The sequence below is a fragment of the Salvelinus sp. IW2-2015 genome, unplaced genomic scaffold (assembly GCF_002910315.2).
Source record: "Salvelinus sp. IW2-2015 unplaced genomic scaffold, ASM291031v2 Un_scaffold3522, whole genome shotgun sequence".
NCBI lineage: Eukaryota > Metazoa > Chordata > Actinopteri > Salmoniformes > Salmonidae > Salvelinus > Salvelinus sp. IW2-2015.
In genome coordinates, this window is record NW_019944802.1 from 141,061 (window position 1) to 148,846 (window position 7,786).

Here is a 7,786-nt window from a genome sequence, read left to right on the forward strand (position 1 = left end):
ATCTACCATAGGAAGCTCCTTTGCCACCTCTCTCCTCCACCTGAATCCTCCTCCCCTCCTCCCCCTCCTCCCTCTCTGCGGATGACTCTCGTCAACCATTTTGAAAAGAAGTCGACGACATCCGATCCTCGTTTGCTAAGTCAAACGACACCCACGCTCGGCTTGCCTGCGCTCTCATACTGCCCTACCCTGTGCTTCGACCTCTTTCTCCCTCTCTCTCCAATGAAATCTCGCGTCTTTTGACGGCCGGCCACCCCAACAACGCCACGCTTGACCCTATCCCTCTCTCTTTCTCAGACCATTCCGGAGACCTTCTCCCTTACCTCACCTCCTCATCAACTCATCCTTGACGCTGGCTACGTCCTTCCGTCTTCAAGAGAGCGAGAGTTGCACCCCTTCTGAAAAACACTACACTCGATCCCTCCGATGTCACAAACTACAGACCAGTATCCCTTCTTTCTTTTTCTCTCCAAAACTCTTGAACGTGCCGTCCTTGGCCAGCTCTCCCTGCTATCTCTCTCAGAATGACCTTCTTGATCCAAATCAGTCAGGTTTCAGACTAGTCATTCACACTGAGACTGCTCTTCTCTGTGTCACGGAGGCGCTCCGCACTGCTAAAGCTAACTCTCTCTCCTCTGCTCTCATCCTTCTAGACCTATCGGCTGCCTTTGATACTGTGAACCATCAAGATCCTCCTCTCCACCTCTCCGAGTTGGGCAATCTCCGGCGCGGCCCAGCGTTGGATTGCGTCTACCTGACAGGTCGCTCCTACCAGGTGGCGTGGCGAGAATCTGTCTCCGACCACGTGCTTCTCCCACCACTGGTGCCCCAGGGCTCTGTTCTAGGCCCTCTCCTATTCTCGCTATCACCAAGTCACTTGGCTCTGTCATATCCTCACATGGCCTCTCCTATGTACATTGCTATGCAGAACGACACAAGACAATTAATCTCTGCCTTTCCCCCCTGATAACCAGGTGGCGAATCGGCATCTCTGCTATGTCGGCGAACTATCAGTGTGGATGACGGATCACCACCTTCAAGCTGAACCTCGGCAAGACGAGCTGCTCTTCTCGGGGAAGGACTGCCCGTTCCATGATCTCTCGCCATCACGGTTGACAACTCCCTTGTGTCCTCCTCCCAGAGCGCTAAGAAACCTTGGCGTGATCCTGGACAACACCCTGTCGTTCTCAACTCACATCAAGGCAGGTGACGCCGTTCCTGTAGGTTCATGCTCTACAACATTCGCAGAGTAACGACCCTGCCTCACAACAGGAAGCGGCGGCAGGTCCTAATCCAGGCACTTGTCATCTTCCCGTCTGGATTACTGCATACTCGCTGTTGGCTGGGCTCCCTGCTGTGTGCCATTAAACGCCCCTACAAACTCATCCAGACGCCGGCAGCCCCTCGTCTTGGTGTTCAACCTTACCAAGTTCTCCTCACGTCACCAGTCATGTCTTGCCGGCATCCTCCGCGCTCTCTCCACTGGCTTCAGTTGAAGCTCGCATTCCGCGTACAAGAGACATGGTGCTTGCCTACGGAGCTGTGAGGGGAACGGTCACTTCCGTACCCTTCAGGCTCTGATCAGGACCCTACACCCAAACAAGGGCACTGCGTTACAATGCCACCCTCTGGCCTGCTCGCACTCCCTACCTCTGAGGAGGTACAGTTCGCCGCCTCAGCCCAGTCAAAACTGTTCGCTGCTCTGGCAACTCCAATGGTGGAACAAACTCCCTCACGACGCCAGGTCAGCGGAGTCCAATCACCACCTTCCGGAGCACCTGAAACCCCACCTCTTCATTAAGGAATACGTAGGATAGGATGAAAGTAATCCTCTTTAACCCCCCCTCCCCCTTAAATGAGTTAAGATAGCACTATTGTAAAGTGAGTTGTTCCACTGGATATCATAAGGTGAATGCACCAATTTTGTTTAGTCGCTCTGGATAAGAGCGTCTGCTAAATGACTTAAATGTAAATGTATAATGTTAATCCACCTATCGTGTCAGATTTGGAAAATATACTTTAAGCGAAAGAAATCCAAGCTTTTGTGAGTGTAGTAATCATGCTACAAACAGTTAGCCTTTATTAGCTTGGTTAACTTGGTCACGAAAGTCAGAAAAGCAAATAAAATGAATCGCTTAACTTTGATAATCTTGTTTGCACTCACGAGACTCCCAATTACACAATTTAATGTTCTTTTTGTTCGATAAATATTACTTTTATCACAAAAACCCAATTTGTGATGCGCGTTATGTTCAGAAAAACCAAAGCCTTGTTCCGTTTGACAAATTCCCAAAAAGTATCCGTAATGGTCGTAGAAACATGTCAAATGTTTTTTTAATCAATTCTCAGGTTGTTTTTAACAAACGATAATCGATAATATTTCAACCGGACCATAAACCTTTTCATTAAGAGACAAAAAGGAAATGGAGAGCTCCTCTCGCGCGCGCGCAGGGAACATTCAGTGACAACCTGACTAGTTTTGAAAAATCTTGTTCATTTTTTCAAAATAAAAGCCTGGAAACTATGTCTAAAGCATGGTCACAGCCTGAGGAAGCCATTGGAAAAGGAATCTGGTTGATACCGCCATTTAAACCTTTTTCACGAGTATCAACCACCGGATCCGGGAGCACCCCCCACCCCCCAACACTGAATGTAGCATAGCTAGCATAGCTTCAGAAGTAGATAGTAGCATCTAAAATATCATTAATCACAAGTCCAAGACACCAGATGAAAAGATACACATCTTGTGAATAAAGCCACCATTTCAGATTTTTTAAAATGTTTTACAGGGAAGACAAAATATGTAAATCTATTAGCTAAACACGTTAGCAAAATACACCACTATTCTAACTCCATCAGTTTCTTACTCCTTCAGGTGCTATCACCAATTCGGCTTCAACTAAGATATTGATATCCACTAACCAAGAAAACCTCTTTCAGATGAAGTCTGATAACTATTTTCATGGTATAGGATAGTTTTTGTTAGAAAAAAGTGGCATATTTCAGGTAGAAATCACAGTTTACAATTGCACCCACCATCACAAATCGACTAGAATTACTAGATAGAGCAAGCGTGTATGACCAATTTTACTCATCATAAAACATTTTCATAAAAATAGACAAAGGCATAGCAATGGAAAGACCCAGTTCTTGTGATTTCAGACCATATTTCAGATTTTCTAAGCGTTTTTCCAGCGAAAACACAATAAATCGATAAGTTAGCATAACGCCATGAACAACGTTACCAGAGCATCGATTCCCAGCCAAAGAGCGCTATAACGTAATCAACCGCCAAAATATATTAATTTTTCACTAACCTTCTCAGAATTCTTCGATGACACACTCCTGTAACATCATTTTAGCAATATACATATACAGTTTGTTCGAAAAGGTGCATATTTAGCCATACAAAAACCGTGGTTACACAATAAAAATACTAGGAAATCAAGCCTCATATGTCTGACGCATCTATCAGAGTGATCTAGTTTAATTGAAAGCTAATCATATACTTGACTAAAAAATACAGGGTTGACAGCAATCGAAAGACAAATTAGTTCTTAATGCAACCGCGGATTTACATTTTTAAAATTTATCCTTACTTTTCAATTACAGGGTTGGCCAAGTGAAGCTATACCAATCAAAATGGCGGAATTATGCTTTAAAATATTTCGAACGAAACACGGTTTTATCATATTAAATATTGCTTACTTTGAGCTGTTTCTTCCATCATATTCTTGGGCAATTGTATCCTTTCTATGTTATAAACGTCTTTTTGGTCGATAGATGTCCTTCTGTCCTTCGAAATGTCCACCACCAACTGACCGACTTCCCTAAAACGTGTGTCCAAACTTTCAGAACGCACAACAAAGAAATTCTCAAATCGCACTAAACGGATATATAAATTGATATAAAACGGCTCAAATTAACTACATTATGATGTTTTTAACAACTATAACGACTGAAAACATGACCGGAGAAAATATTGCTGTTTAGAAAACGATTTGGAACGAGGCAGGTCCGAATGGCCTTCACGCTTGAGGCGCACGTTAGAAAAGGACGGTCTCTGTACATTTTTGTCATTTATAATGGCTGTGAACGTCCTCGACTTCATTGAAACGTGATGACGTACAGACACCCAGAGGAAAGACGTAGGCAGTGTCGGTTTCTTCATAGCATTCACTGTGGCCTTATAAACGACCCCAGCATCAGAGGTAAAATTTCTGAAATCTGAACCCTGTCATGAAAAGTGCTGTAGAAATTGTTCTGTACCACTCAGAGACAAAATTCCAACTTCTATAGAAACTAGAAGGTGTTTTCTATCCATAATAACAATAATAGTGCATATTGTACGATCAAAGAATTTAGGCACGAGGCAGTTTAATTTGGAGACACAAATATGCTAATGCGGAACAGCACCCCTCCTATAGTTGCAAGAAGTTAAATGGAAGAAAGACGGGCCAGGAAACACAGATTTAAAAACAAATATATATATCACTTTCCGGGTTATATTTTTCCTCAGGTTTTCGTTGCAGAAATACATTTTGTTTATACTCACAGACCAATATTTTGACAGTTTTTGGAAACTTTGGAGTGTTTTTATCCTAATCTGTAAATTATATGCATATTCTACGATCTGGGCCAGCGAAAATGTCCCGTTTACCTTGGGAACGATATTTTAAGAAAATAAAAATCTGACCCCTAGCGTCAAGAGGTTTTAGAGCAATGTAAAAGGCGAGCATGTCTATCGGCCAGCCATCTTGTCAATGTCTATTGGCGACACTGTAGTCCTCAGCAGTATTTATCAACCTAACTCTCTCTACAGTCAGACAGCAGTATTTATCAACCTAACTCTCTCTACAGTCAGACAGCAGTATTTATCAAACTAACTCTCTCTACAGTCAGACAGCAGTATTTATCAAACTAACTCTCTCTACAGTCAGACAGCAGTATTTATCAAACTGAAACTTGGCACACACACTGCTGCCATCTGGTGGCCAAAATCTAAATTACACCTAAACTCCTCTCTGATTGTATGGCTTTCTCTTGCCTTTCAAAGATGAGATGCAAACTAAAAAAATGAGTGTTTATATGATCTTTTACCAGATCTATTGTGTTATTTTCTCCTACATTCCTTTCACATTTCCACAAACTTCAAAGTGTGGTCATTTCAAATGGTACCAAGAATAATGCAATCCTTGCTTCAGGTCCTGAGCTTCAGGCAGTTAGATTTGGGTATGTCATTTTAAGCAAACATTTTAAAAAAATTATCCGATCCTTAATAATGAACTTTTATCAACGAACACCTGTTAATTGAAGTGCATTCCAGGTGACTACTTCATGAAGCTGGTTGAGAGAATGCCAGGGGTGTTGCAAAGCTTTGTCATCAAGGCAAAGGTGGGCTTACATTGAAAGAATGTCAATATAAAAATATATATTGATTTGTTTTTTAACACTTTTGTTTTACTATATGATTCCATATGTGTTATTTCATAGTCAACTGTTCTACAATGTAGAAATAGTATAAATATAATAAAACCTTGAATGAGTAGGTGTGTCCAAAACTTTTGACTGGTTTCTGTTTACTGTGATTTTATATTCAGCTTGTTGTCTGAATAACAATATGAATCCAGTATGTGTAATCTTCTTCAGTCTGTATAATAATATATTGATATTTTTCCTCCTGTGTTGAAGTGGATCTAAAGTGTTTTCACCATATACATGTCTTATTTTAAAATGTATTTATTTGGTGTAGATCTTGTTACTTGTTACATTTTTGGATTCAGAGGTTATTTCCCCGCTTAATTGTAAGTGCATTTGGTTGAGGTTGTCTTAGCCTAGCTACGCTTTTTTAAGTTGAGATGCACTGACTACAAAGTTGATCTGGATAAGAGTGGTCTGCTAAATGACCAACAATTAAGGGTTATGGTTAGGTGACTGAACGATTATAATTGGCAATATTAATAATATATTGATAATGGTATTCAGTGTGTTGTGGTCCTATGAGCACTATCAGGGTTATTTACAACAGTAACCATTAACTCACAAGATGCTTTAGCAGGGCATCTTTTGTTACTTAATGTCATACAACACAGCAGATTGTTCTGTTGTTTAAAAGCAATCACCAGTCAGGATATGATGCTCTCTCTCCTGTTGTATTGGTCCAGCCTGGGCTTCACCTCTATCTCCCTCTGATGATGTTAAATATTCAGAGGTAGCTTTACAACATCATATCTTTATGGCTTACAAGAACACTTAAAATAATATCTGCTCGTACAGCACACTGCATCCCCACCCCCTCAACATTTGTTTTTCATTTGTGTAATGCATCTGACTGGTTTCACGAGGAGTGGGGGATTAGAGCTAGACAGATAAGACAGATAGACAGCTGGGACAATGGAACAGACCGAACAGACAGAAAGACAGACGGAACAGACAGAACAGACAGACGAAACAGACAGCAAACAAGATGGAACAGACAGAACAGACAGACAGGACAGACAGCAGGCAAACAAGAAAATATTGTTATACCAGTTTTGATACTGTATAATTGTATTGGTTTTAGGCAGGTAAGAATAATAGTCATTACATCTCTTCATGTAATTATACTTTTGGAACATAACTTCTTGCAGCTCTCCAGTTAAGTAGGACTCTAAACCAATTCCACCTCAGTCTAGTCCACACTTACTAACGTATCCTGGTCCTTTGGAGGTTCTATATACTGTCTACTACCGCTAACTTATACTGTCCTTAGTTTTATACTGGTGTACTATCCTAAATTATCCTGTCCTTGTTCTAATGCTGTCTACTACCGTAAGTAGTCGTCGTTGTCCTTAGTTTTGGTATACTGTCTACTACCGCCTAAGTCTTGTATCCTGTCTTAAGTTTTTAATACTGTCCTACCCTACACCTAATCCTGTCTTGAGTTTTATATTGCTGTCTATTATCCTTTCTTATCCTGTCGCTAGTAATTTTAGTATACCATCTGTCTATGTAGTCTCTAACTTATCGCTGGTCGCTCAGGTGTTAATATCTGTTCTAGCTACCATGCTAACTATACATGTCGCTTAGTGTTTAAGTAGCTGTCTACTCCTGCTGGCGTGCTGAATCTGCCTGTCCTCTAGTTCTATATGTCTGTTATGATTATGCTGACTTTCGGTTATGCTGTCGCTGTAAGTTTTTTAATAGTAGCTGTCTACATCTCCTGAGTTATGTGGGTGTAGTGCCTGTCCTTGCAGTCATATGTATTTCCAAATTATCTCGTGGTCTTCTTAGTTCCAAGGTGATGTATCCTATATTGTATCTTAGTTTTCCTTAGTCATGTATCTTCCTATTACTATAGTGCCATGATCTCTTAGATTACTATAGGGATGCTGATCTGCCGTAACTTAATCTGTCCTTATTCCTTCCGATCGCTGTCCTTAGTTCTAACATGCTGTCGTACTGACTTCTGCCTGTCTTACTGTTCTTTAACTGTCCGTGACTACGCTAGTATATCTTTACTCTCCATGATACTACTTGCTATCGTGCTCTACTTCGTTATTTTATCGTGTCTACTACCCTCTCGCTTTAATCCTGTCTAGTTTTATTACTGTCTACTTACTATTATCCTGTCCTTATCCTGTCCTTAGTTTCTAATCGGTACACTTTTACGTGCTATTTCTGACCCTGTTCGTCTAGTGGTATGGCCTTAGGTCAATTAGGCACTAGTTTTTTCCTGTATCTAGGTTTATACTGTCTATTATCCTAACTTATGCCTGTCCTTATCCTGCTGACCTTAGAGTTCTAA